At 39.8% G+C, this 14,135-nt stretch overlaps 1 long non-coding RNA gene across 1 annotated transcript; it reads left to right on the forward strand.

Moving 5' to 3' along the window:
* Nucleotides 1-1,250: 1,250 nt before the first annotated feature.
* Nucleotides 1,251-2,061, forward strand: LOC113609352 (uncharacterized). Its single transcript, XR_003428605.1, has 2 exons — nucleotides 1,251-1,286; nucleotides 1,713-2,061. It is a non-coding gene; the product is annotated as an uncharacterized LOC113609352 (long non-coding RNA).
* Nucleotides 2,062-14,135: the final 12,074 nt, after the last annotated feature.

The following is a 14,135-nucleotide window of genomic DNA, read 5'->3' on the forward strand; positions in this document are numbered from 1 at the left end:
AACAAAATATTAAGCTAAATGATGATACAGGCTAATAGCAGTTTGGAATTGCATCACAATATGAGACTGTGAGGAAAGGAAAGAAGGAAAAGAAGAAAAGGCATGAGAAGTTTTTCCTATTTTTGAGAGAAGGAAGAAGATACTGGACAGGAAAAAATGTAAGTTTTAATATGTCTATTGATGGTTTTTAATGTTATTTTTTAAACAGTAGAAAGGAAGGTGTATATAACTTTAATAATCCCTCTAAAGCAATACACTAACAAAAGAAGCTAAAAAAAACAGACTGGGAAATTTGTCTACATAAAAACATAAAACTCGGGCTTCCCTGGTGGCGCGGTGGTTGAGAGTCCGCCTGCCGATGCAGGGGACACAGGTTCGTGCCCCGATCCGGGAGGATCCCACATGCCGTGCAACAGGAGAGGCCACAACAGTGAGACGCCCACGTGCCGCGAAAAAAAAAAAAAAACTGTAAAACTCGCGTGGGCCAAAGAAGTTTCATACTGGAGAAAATATTTGCAAATCATATGTCTAACAAAGGATTTGCATCCAGAATATATCAAGAACTCTCAGAAATCAACAGTAAGAAACCAAAAAAACCCAGGTTTTTGGTGAGAAAATTACAGAATAGTCACTTGACCAAAGAGGATATGCAGAAGGCAAACAGACACATGTACAGATACTCTCCATCACTGGGCATTAGGAAAATGCACATGAAACACAACAAGACACCATGTCACATGCATTAGAGTGGATAAAATAAAAAATACAACACCAAAGGCTGAGCAGATGCAATGCAGTTGGAACTCTCAGGCACTGATGATGGAAGTGCAAATGGTAAAGCCACTTTGGAAAACAGATTGATGATCCCTTACATTGTTAGACGTACACTTAACACATGACCCAGCAAGTTCACGCCTAGATATTTCCCCATAAGAAATGAAAACTCAGTTTGCTCTACAACCTGTACATGATTGTTTACAGCAGCGCTAGCCAGCCAAAACCTGGACACGACACAAACGTCCATCAACAATAGAACGGACGAGCAAATGGTGATATACAGGGGAACACCAGACCGTGAAGAGCAGGAAAGATCTGTGCCCACACTCAGTGACATGGAAGAATCTGTCAACACCACACTGAGCAAAAGAAGCCAGACCTGATAGGGCACATCTTGTATGCTGTCATTTATACAAAGTGCAAAAGGAGCAACGCTCGAAGGGAATGCCTGGAGAAAGGGAAAGACCCTTTCCAGGGAAAGACCTGGAGAGTACACAAGTCATATGCAGGTAATATTTTGTTTCTTAATCTGGGTGATGGCTATAGGGGTATGTTCAGTTGTTGAAAATTTACCAAGTTGTGTACTTATGATCTATGCGCTTTCCTACAATAAATTACACTTGAACATTTTTTAAAGAAGAAAATACAGAATGTAGGCCCCCAAATACCCAATAAACATGTAAAAGGATTAATCTACTACTATTTAGGGGAATATAAACTAAAGCACTGGTGACATACCAGTTTTATCCATCAGAGTGGCAAAATCATAAAGATAAAAATATAAATATTTTAGGAGGGTGTGAAAAATGGGTACTTCCATGTATGTATTGACGATTGCACCAATGGGCTCAGCCTTTTGCAGAGTAATCTGGAAGTTTATCTACTCATGTGTTTCAGTGTGCACACCATGTGACCAAGCATTGCCACTCATATAGATATCTGCTCTTCCTGCATAAAGAGGCATGCACAAGGCTGTCTACTGCATCATCATTTGTAAAACCAGAAAACTGCAAACAATGCAAGTTCCTACCCAAGGGAAATGAATTTTGGAACATCTCTAAAAATAATGAGCTGAATGGCGATACATGAGCCCAGGATGCCAGCTGGATACCTGTGGCTGTGTGACCATCAGTCTATTTCTTTCGCCACTGAAAGTAATTTAAAAGCTGCCTGATTGACTCAGCTGTCTTGGTTATTTAGGTATAAGGATAGAGTGGAGCAGGTCAAGGGACAAGAGACCTAGCACGTGCTATGTAGTCAATAAACATTTCAATAGAGGCGTCATTGTTGGAGGTGTTACTGAAAGCCATCCACTTCCTCTGGTCTGTTTTCCCTGTAACAGTAGTGATCTCAGAGGAGCTTCCATGGCTATGTGTTTATGACTCATATAAACATACAGATGTTTAATGGAAATGTAAATAATCAAAAAGTTAAAAAAATAAATAAAAATAATGAGCTGTATACCAACACAAGACGTAGTCTTAAGTACTTTTAAAAGGATATCATGGAACAGTATAAAATACATAATTTACTTTTAAAAGATATTTATATATGTGGGAAGAATGATGTATAGAAATTTTTTTTTTTTTTTTGCGGTACGCGGGCCTCTCACTGTTGTGGCCTCTCCCGTTGCAGAGCACAGGCTCCGGACACGCAGGCTCAGCGGCCATGGCTCACGGGCCCAGCCGCTCCGCGGCATGTGGGATCTTCCCGGACCGGGGCACGAACCCGTGTCCCCTGCATCGGCAGGCGGACTCTCAACCACTGTGCCACCAGGGAAGCCCAGAAATTTTTTTTAAGTGTATAGGAAAGAGGAGCAGAAAGGTTCTCTTAGACTGCTACCGGGATTTTCCCTTGGGAAGGGAGTGAGACTGGGGGAGGGAAAAATTGAAAGGGATTCTTACATCTCATGCTCTACGCCTCTGTATAGTTTCTGTACCAAACCTTTTACAATGATAGTATATTCGTGTATTATCCGTGCCATTTAAAAAATGTCAAAGAGGTTTTTTTACACTGAAAAAAACAGAGTAGAAATAAAACTAGACTCGAACAACAGTTCAGCTAAACTTAGTGGCAGATACTATGACTACTACGAACGGGTTCAATATCACGGTGAGTATAAGCAAGAATATTCCCACACAGAATGCAGCCTTTAGGAAAACATAAATCCTATAACTGGCTGCCTGAAACAGATACAACTAAAAGAATTCTTTTAACTGACAGACAAAACTTAGGCGAGATTCCAGGCAGGTGCTGAGACGGGCAGGTTGTGACAAATGCATTGCTGTTTTCAAAGGTGATGAAAACAGTCAGGGAGTAGCTGAGCCCTGACTGCCGTAGTCTTGGTCTGTTTCTCACAATTATGCTGTCTGTGTGGCCTTCGTAGGCATGTGACTTGGAGGCCACTCAACCCCGTGAGAACACTGTAAGAGCAGAGTTACAAAAGCATGATGGTAACAATCATAAAAACAATCATCACAGCCATAAAAAGTACTTGTTAACACCAGTATCGTGGTAAAAGCATTGAGAGATGAGCCAGTCATTCCATGAAAGTTGGAAACTACAGGTTAAAGAATGAAAGTCCAACAACACTGAATTTTTATGTCCCAAACAACAGCTGAACATAACACATACAATAAAAATAACTGAAATTCAAGAAAAAATGAGATAAATTGACATTAGAAACCGAACTGTTCCACTATAAAAGCAGCCAAAGCTACCATTTACTGAGATTTTCCTAAGTGCCTGAAACTGTGCTGGGCACCTTACATACATTATCTCAATCCTCGCAGCCCTATAAGGCAGCTGCTATAACTGTTCTCCTTGTTTTACCAATGAGGGGACTGGGATGCAAAGAGGTGAAGTGTCTTTGCCACGACGACTCAGCTAATCAGAGGTGAACCCGTGATTCAGACTTGAGTCTGTCGAGCTCCAGGGCCCATGCTCTTAACCACTACATTATGTTGCCTCTCAATATGAAATAACCAGAATATGAGTAATCGATAAATAACAAATTAATAAAAGAAATTGCAGAGCTGATCAACAGCATCAGTTGGACAGACAAGGGAGAGGCGCAAAAGATAGAAGAATACACTCTGATTTTAAGAATATAAGGATCTCATAAAAATTCATATTATATGTGAAAGGAGATAAAATGAAGCCAGAACATCTAATATTCCACAATAATAAAAACAATAAAAGTAGAAATTAAAAGTGCAGGCAAAATTCCTATCAGCTTCATTCATAATAGCCAAAAACTGAAAAGAGCCCAAATGTTCACTAATTGGTGAGTGGACAAGCAAATGTGGCACATCTACATAACAGATACTGCTCAGCAATGAAAATGAGCATTCTGTTGATGCGTGCAACACATGGATGAATCTAAAAAATATTATTCAGAGCCAAAGAAGCCAGACACAAATTACTAACACTGTATGATGGCATCTACATGACATTTTCTCAGAGGCAAAACTACCGGAAGAGGGAACAGATCAGTGGTTGCCGGGCACCGGGGGTAGGGTATGGAATTTGGTTATAGAGGAGCACTGAAAACTTTTTAGAGTGACAGAAGTGTTCTATATCATGATTGTGCTGGTTGTCCCACAGTTGTATACATTTGTCAAAGCTCATTAAATTCTCTGGTTAAAAGGGATACATTTTATTGTATATAAATCACATCTCAATGAACCAGAGTTTTAAAATGCATGCAGAATTTAACAGCTCGGCACCTTATAAAAATTTTAAGTGCTTCAGTACTTCCTACATCAAGAAGAAATTTCCTTATATAACAGAATATTTTGAAAGAATATTTCCATATTAAAAGTGTGGAGTTCTCCCAAAGCAGTGCTTAGAAGAGCACTGATTTTTCTCTTAATAAGATTAATAAGGAAGAAAAAATAAATAAAAGCAAACCCCAATTCTTCCCCCAAATTGCTAATCCCTAGTTAGCAAATTTATTAAAAATTTTAAAATGTGCGGTGAAAAAAACATATTGGCAATAAATAGAAATGACTACTTTAAAGTAGGGATGATATTCTAAGCTATGCATTCGTAAGTATGATAACTAATACTCTGTAGGTAGCTGCTAAGTATGAAATAATAAATTAGATATCACAAAAGAAAGAACGTAAATAGGTCAACAGACTACAGAAATAGAAACAGTTATAAAAAGTTCATGTCCCCAAAAAACAAATGGCACTACTGGAGTCACTAGATTATTGTCTTAAATTTCAGAAAACAATTTACTCCCTTCTTGGTACCAAAACTATTCCGAAATATAGAGAACAGCATATAACTCATTTTGTTTTTTATAAAGTAACTGTGGTTTTGATCATAAAACCTAAAGGCACCATGAAGAAAATTAAATGATAGCTCCATCTTCTGAACTTAAACACAAAAATGCAAAATAAAATCTAGGACACCAGGTGTGAGTTTAGGAAACCAACTCTACCACGGGGATTGGCTCCAGGCACGGGGCTAGGGCACACCCCAGAGGGCACAGCCAACAAGACATTACGGCAAAGACACCACAGGCCTCCCCCAAACCCAGAGGCTTGGTGTAGACACCAGGCACTGTGCCAGGCTGAGGATACAGGACCACATAGTCCCACATAGTCTCACTGCGGTGGCTTCTCTTGTTGCGGAGCACGGGCTCTAGGCACGCAGGCTTCAGTAGTTGTGGCACACGGGCTCGGTAGTTGTGGCACACTGGCTTAGTTGCTCCACGGCATGTGGGATCTTCCCAGACCAGGGCTCGAACCCGTGTCCCCTGCATTGGCAGGCGGATTCTTAACCACTGCGCCCCCAGGGAAGCACCAGGGACTCACCTGCTGCTGGACTCGAGTCCTTTCAGGAGCTTTCTCTGTCTTTCTATTGATAGCTCTATGTTTTTAAGGCAACGTCACTCTGTTTTATCTACAAATATATTGAATATCTGTCAAGAATACTATTTTGTTATTACCCTTTGTGAATTTTCTTGTCTATGTTGCCTGCTTGTTCTTTCAGATAAAATTATAAGTAAAATATCAATTATGGTAATAAAATGGTTTTCTGAAAACACATTTTTCCTATATTGTCTTTTCACCAGTAACATGGCATATTTTAAATTTTATTTAATATTTATTTAGTAACACTATGTAAACTCTTTGCCTTCCTGCCAGTTGCATTTATTCTTAACTTTATTGCATTGGTCAGAACTCCTAAATAATGATATGTAAATGGGTTTTCTTGTTCTCAGGGTTTTTGTTGCTCTTGTTGCTGTTTTGGGGGCCACACTGGATGGCATGTGGGATCTTAGTTCCCTAACCAGGGATCAAACCTATGCCCCTTGCAGTGGAAGCGCAGAGTCTTAACCACTGGACTGCCAGGGAAGTCCCGGTCTTGTTCTTGGTTTTAATGATAAATGCTTTACCATTAAAAGTAATAAGTATATTGCTTTAAACAATAAAAATGAGGAGATAGACATCTGCTAAGTCAAATATTGGTAGTAAGGCATAAAGATGACTGCACGTCTTTTCAAAGTCATACCGAAGCTTTATTTAACAGCCGCTGCCCCCGCCCCCGCCAGGAGTTATTTCATTCTCAAGTAGAATGTACTTTTATTTACTATTTACCACAGATACAAGCCAAGCCCCTGTGAAGCTATATGTTAATTTGTACGCTTAGACTTTTGTCCAGTGAAGAAGCAAATGATTTTTGTCTAGTACTAAAGATAACACAAAAGCTTATAGTTTTATTGCCCTGTACGGCACTAATTGTTTTGCCTGTAAGGTAGCCAACTAGCTTCAGCACGCCCTTCCCAACTGACAAATGCTCTGAGAACCAGCCCCGTCATGCTGCTAGTCTCCTGGGTTAGGTAAATCATTGACATATACTCACTCTACGTTTAGATGAAAGTCATGTTTTCAACTTTTGAAAAATTATACTGCTTATACGTTAAACAAATAACAACACAAATCCCCACCCAATTACAATTGTGGTAAGGGCTGTGAAGGAAATGGGGGTGACCTGTCATGGATCGAGGGGTTCTGGAGGAAATGGTGCTTAAACGGAGGCCTGGAGGCTGGCTGCACGCGGGCAGGGAAGAGCCATCCACAAGTTGCTCCTTCCTAGGGTAATCTACTGACTACATCTAAAGATTCCCAAAGTCACAGAGGAAGGGAACCGAAAATTACTCTCTACAACTGCTGAAGCAGAGTTGTCTTGTATTTCTACACCAACGCCATTTTCAAAATAAAAATTATAAATAACAATGGTAATTATATCTACTGTTGACTCAGAGTTTATTACAGTGCTCCAGATCTCGTACTAAACCCTTGAAATGTATTACCTTCAATCCTCACGACAGTCCTAAAAGGTAGTTACCATTATTATCTCCACTTTACAGATGAGAAAACAGGCTCAGAGAGGTTAAGTTACATGCCCAGGAGTACACACTAAGCCTGCCTGATATCAGAGCTGAACTCCTTTGCTGTCCTGCCTCTTCCAAAGATATTTGTTCAAGTTTGTGCTCCTTTATAATGGGGAAGGAGTATGTTATTTTCATTTTTTTAACATAGCCATTTTTAACATCAATGGCAAGAAAGGAACAGGGAGGTGAGACATGTGAAGGGCGCTGTGGTTCAGTGTTTACTTTTGCTGGCCCTGCTCATTTTCTAAAGCTTCCTGCTACGGTGATTTGGAAGTAAAAAGCAGGGTTTGCTTAGAGTGACTTTTCAAAAAGAAGAGTGTCTTGTTGAAAACCTGTTTACTCCATGCCTCTGCTTTTAACTATTCCCCAACACAGCTCCCTCTGTTGCTTTTCTCTCATCTGTAAGCCCTGAGCACTTGTCCAAAAGCTTTTAGCCCAACTGAGTAGGCAAAAAGCCTTCTCCACCACTTACCTTGCAACTGGCTATAAGGTTCTCGTTAAGTGTTCAGTCAAGGATTGAGAGTCCATTGTGAGCAGAGTCCATTTGCCTTGATTGTGTGTAAGCTTTCCAGAACTCACTGCTTGGCTTTTGTTCCTTTTCTTTTTCCATTGGTACTTCCTGCTTTTAAGCTGAAAATTATATAAAAATGTAATTAGCCCATCGCCTTCCTTAATCTTATATTCAAGGAGAACACATGTGTCTTTTGTGTTTACCAAAATATTTCCCAAGTGACCCAAAGGTATATTGAATTCTCTCCTGGGTTCCTGTGGCTTGGAGTCTAATACCAGCCATGGCCCTTCGTGACTTATTTAAAATCTTGAACAGCCTACAACAAAATCACAGAATTCCAAAATACCTGAACTAAAGGCCCCTTAGAGATTGTCTAGTCCAACTTCTACATTTTACACAGTGAAAAAAAAAGGCTGGTAAAGTTCCCGTGCTAAGACCTCACCCGAGTATATTAATATTTACTTTGCATTAGATATTTTGCCTTCCCAATTATACACTCTTTGAAAACAAAGGCCCTTGACAAAGATTTTTCATATGGCATCTGCGACATATATCTATGAATGGAGTGATATTTAGAAGGGATGGGGGCATGGGTGTTTTATAAGACCTTCTGCTCAGGGACCTCTGCCCTACACTGAATGAGATTAGATACAATCCATGAGAGATGCACAAGGTTTTAAATGAGACCGTCAGGAACCTAGGGAAATTTCATCCCAGCTCAGTGCGTCCCTTGGGGGAGCTTTGGGCTTTATTCTGTTTGCTTTTATTATGTATGTAGTATGTGGATACACACTTGTGAAAGATTCAGGCAACACAGTATCTTTCGATATAAAATATCTGATCTACCACTTAATTGCATGTGACCTTGGACAAACCCCTTTTAACTCCCCTGTCTCAGTTTCCCCACCTGTAAACTTTAAAATTAAAAAACTCAGTTCATATGGTGATTGTGGTAATTAAGTGAAATTTTATATTTATACTTATATATTAAGCTATCATCACAGTGCCTGGAGCACATTATATGTTCAATAAATGATAAGTATTACTATATAATTGTTAAGAATGATTCCTAGCACTTGAATAATAATTTTCATTTTGATCCTAACAGTAGAAGTGAGTAGTGTTCTCCCCACTTCAAAGATGAGCAAATTGAGGTTCAGAGGGGATAAATGCTTGTTCCAAGGTCACATTTCTAGCTCAGAAATGGCAGATCTTAAATTCAGACCAACCCACTTTGAATCAAGACCCTTCTCTTGCCCCATGGTAATGCCCCAAGGTAATGCATACTACCTTGCATTAATGATGAAAAATAAATAAGATTCAATCAACAGTATTTTTAAAATATTGAGCACCTCATAGATGCCAGGCACTGTTCTAAACATTGAGGCTAAAAACAGGAGCAAAACAGACAAAAATCTCTGTTCTCATTCTTGAGGGTGAAGATAGTCAATAAGAGACTCAATGGGTGAAACACATAGTATGTCAAATGCAGGAGAGCACTATGAAGAAAGTTAGCTTGGGAAAGGGAGAAGGGGCGTGTCCAGGATTAGAGGACAGAGGACAGTTTTAGAGATGATGACCTGGGTTGGCCTCACTGAGAAAAGTGACCCTCGAGTGAAGATCTGGGGAGGTGAGAGAAGGCAGATGGACATCTGGGGAGAGCAATCCAGAAAAAGGAAATGGGAAGCGGAAAGGCCCTGAAGTGAGAGCATGCTGATCGGTCCAAAGAATAACAAGGAGGCCAGTGAGGTGGCTGCAGAGTGAGCCAGGAGAGGGGATGATGGGATGGAGGCAGAGAAGTAATGCAGGAGAGCGCTGGTGGCCAGACCGTGAAGCGTGGGCAGGACTACAAAAGGATGAGAGCCACTGGAAGGTTTCGTGCAGAGCAATGTCATGGTTTGACTTATATCTCAAAGGCTCGCTCTGGCTGCTGTACTAAGGTTAGACTATAGGGAGGAAAGGGCAGAAGCAGCAAAACGTGTCAGGGGGACTATTGCAAGAGAAAGAGGATGGTGGCTTGGACCAGGGTAACAGCAGTGCAAGGAGTGAGAAAGTGACCAAATTTTGGATAGATCCTATTTTATTATGAAAAATTTCCAACATTGTAAAAGCAGGGAGAGTGATACAGAAAACCCCCATAAATCCATCACTCAGATTCAGTAATTTTCAAGATTTTGTCACATTTGCTTAATCAGCTTTTTTTTTTGGCTTAAGTATTTTAAAGTAAATTGCATACATCATTATCAGTTGACTGCTACATATTCTATGCAATACACATATCTTTAAAAATATGAATATTTCAGGGGTGTGGCCAAGATGGTAGTGTAGAAAGATCCTGAGCTCACCTCTTCCCATGGGCACACCACAATTATAACTACTGACAGTGCAGCTATTGATGAGAAAGCACAGAATACTAGCAGAAAAGATCTTCTAACTAAGGATGTAAAGAAGGAACCATAACAAGATGGGAGGAGGGACAGAGTCGTGGTATAGTCAAGACCCATATCCCGGGTGGGTGATTGACAAACAGGAGAATAATTGTGGAGGTTCCTCCCAAGGAGTGAGGGGTCCAGCCCCTACACTGGGCTCCCCAGCTGGGGGTCCTGCTCCAGGAAGACAAGTTCCCAAAACACTTTCCGTTGAAGGCCACTGGGGTTTACTTCTGGGAGAGCCAGAGGACTGTGGGAAACAGAAACTCCACTCTTAAACAGCACACACAAAATCTCACACGCTCCAAGACCCAGGGCAGAAGCAGTCATCTGAAAGGAGCCTGGGTCAGACCCACATGCTGATCCTGCAGAGTCTCCTGGAGAGGCAGGAGGTAACTGGAGCTCCCCCTGGGGACGCAGACACTGGTGGCAGCCATTCTGGGGAGCTGGTTCTACCACGTGGACACTGGTGCTGACTTACCAGGTGAATTCTATCAAACACTGGGAGAAGAGTTAACCCCTATCCTTCTCAAACTATTCCCAAAAAATGCAGAGGAAGGAATGCTTCCTAACTCATTCTATGAGGCCAGCATCACCCAGATACCAAAACCAGACAAAGATACCACACGAAAAAGAAAATTACAGTCCAATATCACTGATAAACCCAGATGCAAAAATCCTCAACCAAACACTAGCAAACCAAATCCAACAATACATGAAAAGGTTCATACACCATGATCAAGTGGGATTTATCCCAGGGATTCAAGGATGGCTCAATACCTGCACATCAATCAAGGTGGTAACACCCATATTAAGAAATTGAAAAATAAGTATCATATGATCATCTTAATAGACACAGAAAAAGCTTTTTACAAAATCCAACATCCATTTATGATTAAAAAAAACACTCTCCGGAAAGTGGGCATAGAGGAACATACCTCAACATAATAAAGGCCATATATGAAAAGCCCACAGCTTACATCATCAACCGTGAAAAGCTGAAAGCAAGATCAGGAAAAAGACAAGGATGCCCACTCTGGCCCCTTTATTCAGCAGCCCACTCTCACCACTTTTATTCAACATAGTATTGAAGTCTGAGTCACAGCGATCAGACAAGAAAAGGAAGTAAAAGGAATCCAAATTGGAAAAGAACTGTTACTGTTTGCAGATGACATGACAGTATATAGAGAAAATCCAAAATATGTCACCAAAAAAAAAACTATTAGAACTCATCAATAAATTCGATAAGGCTGCAAGATACAAAATTAATATACAGAAATCTGTTGTGTTTTTATACACTAACAAGGAACTATCAGAAAGAGAGATAAAATAATCCTATTCACAATCATATCAAAAAGAATGAAATATCTAGGAATAAATCTAACCAAGGAGTTAAACGATTTGTTCCTGGAAAACTACAAGACACTGATGGAAGAAATTGAAGATGACATGCACCCCAATGTTTATTGCAGCACTATTTACAACTGCCAGGAATGGAAGAAACCTAAATGTCCATCAACAGAGGAATGGATAAAGAAGATGTAGTGCATATACACAGTGGAATATTAGCCATAAAAAGGAACAAAACTGTGCCATTTGCAGAGATGTGGATGGACCTAGAGACTGTCATACAGAGTGAAGTAAGTCAGAAGGAGAAAAATATTGTATATAAATGCATATATGTGGAATCTAAAAAAATGATACAGATGAACTTATTCACAAAGCACAAATAGAGACACAGACATGGAGAACAAACATATGGATAACAAGGGGGGAAGGGGGGAGTAGGATGGATTGGGAGATTGAGACTGACATATATACACTACTATGTATAAAATAGATAACGAATAAGAACATACTGTATAGCACAGAAAACTCTGCTCAGTGCTCTCTGGTGACCTAAATGGTAAGGATATCTAAAAAAGAGTGGATATATGTATGTATAGCTGATTCACTTTGTATAACTGATCCACTTTGTACAGCAGAAAATAACACAAAATTGTAAAGCAGCTATACTCCGATAAAAAAATAAAAAGAAATTGAAGATGACATAAACAGACGGCAAGATATACCATCTTCGTGGACTGGAGGAATTAATATTGTTAAAATTACCATACTATCCAAGGCCATCTGCAGATTCAATGCAACCCCTATCAAAATACCAATGGCATTCTTCACAGAATTAGAACAAATAATTCTAAAAATTTGTGTGGAAAACTAAAAGACCCTAAATAGTCAAAACAATTTTGAGAACGAACAAAGCTGGAGGTATCATGCTCCCTGATTTCAGGCTATATTACAAAGCTAAAGTAATCAAAACAGTACAGTAGTGGCACAAAAAGAGACACATAGATCAATGAATAGAGAGCCCAGAAATAAACTCATGTACTTATAGGCAATTAATCTATGACAAAGGAGGAAGAATATACAATGGGAAAAGACAGCCTCTTCAATAAATGGTGCTGGGAAAACTGGACAGCTACATGCAAAAGAACAAAACTGGACTACTCTCTCACACCATACACAAGAATAAATTCAAATGGATTAAAGACTTAAATGTAAGGCCTGAAACTATAAAACTCCTAGAAGAAAACAAGCAGTAAAGCTCTTTGACATCAGTCTCAGTAGTACTTTTTTGGATCTGTGTCCTCAGCCAAAGAAAACAAAAGCAAAAATAAACAAAGGGGAATACTTCAAGCTTAAAAGCTCTTGCACAGTGAAAGAAACTATCAACAAACACAAAGGCCACCTAATGAATGGGAGAAGATATTTGCAAACAATATATCCAATAAGGGGTTCATATCCAAAATATATAAGAACTCATACCATTCAATATCAAAAAAACAAACAACCCAATTAAAAAATGGGCAGATGATCTGAATGGACATTTTTCCAAAGAAGACATACAAATGGCCAACAAGCACATGAAGATGCTCAACATCACTAATCATCAGGGAAATACAAACCAAAACCTCAATGGGATATCACCTCACATTTGTCATCAAAAAGAATGGCTGCCATCAAAAAGACAGCAAATAATAAGTGTTGACAAGGATGTGGAGAAAAGGAATCCCTCATGTACAATTGGTAGAAATGTAAACTGGTGCAGCCACTATGGCAAACAGTATGGAGATTCCTCCAGAAATTAAAAATAGAACTAATGTATGACCCAGCAAGTCCACTTCTGGGTACTTACCCAAAGAAAACAAAAACACTAATTAGAAAAAAAAAATATGCACCCCCTAGATTCATTGCAGCATTATTTACCATAGCCATAACATGGAAGCAACCCAAGTGCCAATCAATAGATTAATATATGGAGAAAACGTGGTATACACATATACAATGGAAATATTTATCTATTTATTTATTTATTTTTGGCTGTGTTGGGTCTTCGTTGCCATGCACGGGCTTTCTCTAGTTGTGGCGAGCAGGGGCTACTCTTCGTTGTGGTGCGCAGGCTTCTCATTGCGGTGGCTCGTCTTTGCTACAGAGCACGGGCTCAAGGCATGTGGCCTTCAGTAATTGTGGCTCACAGGCTCTAGAGCACAGTCTCAGTAGTTGTTGCGCATGGGCTTGGTTGCTCCACGGCATGTGGGATCTTCCCAGACCAGGGCTCAAACCTGTGTCCCCTGCATTGGCAGGCGGATTCTTAACCACTGTGCCACCAGGGAAGTCCCTACACAATGGAATATTAACCATGAAAAAGAATGAAATCTTGCCATTTGCAACTACATGGATGGACCTAGAGGGTATTATGCTAAGTGAAATAAGTCACACAGAAAGACAAATAATGTGTGATTTTGCTTATATGTGGAATCTAAAAAATAACTGGACAGCTACATGCAAAAGAACGAAACTGGACTAAAACAAATGAACAACCAAAACAAAACAGAAACAGAGTTATAGACACAGAGAACAAACAAGTAGTTTACAGAGGGGAGGGAGTGGAAGGAAGAAAGAAATACGTGAGGGAGATTAAGAGGTCCAAACTTTCAGTTACAAAATA

This window comes from Aethalodelphis obliquidens, unplaced genomic scaffold, assembly GCF_003676395.1.
Source record: "Aethalodelphis obliquidens isolate GAN/ISIS:26980383/991018 unplaced genomic scaffold, ASM367639v1 scaffold56, whole genome shotgun sequence".
Lineage (NCBI taxonomy): Eukaryota > Metazoa > Chordata > Mammalia > Artiodactyla > Delphinidae > Aethalodelphis > Aethalodelphis obliquidens.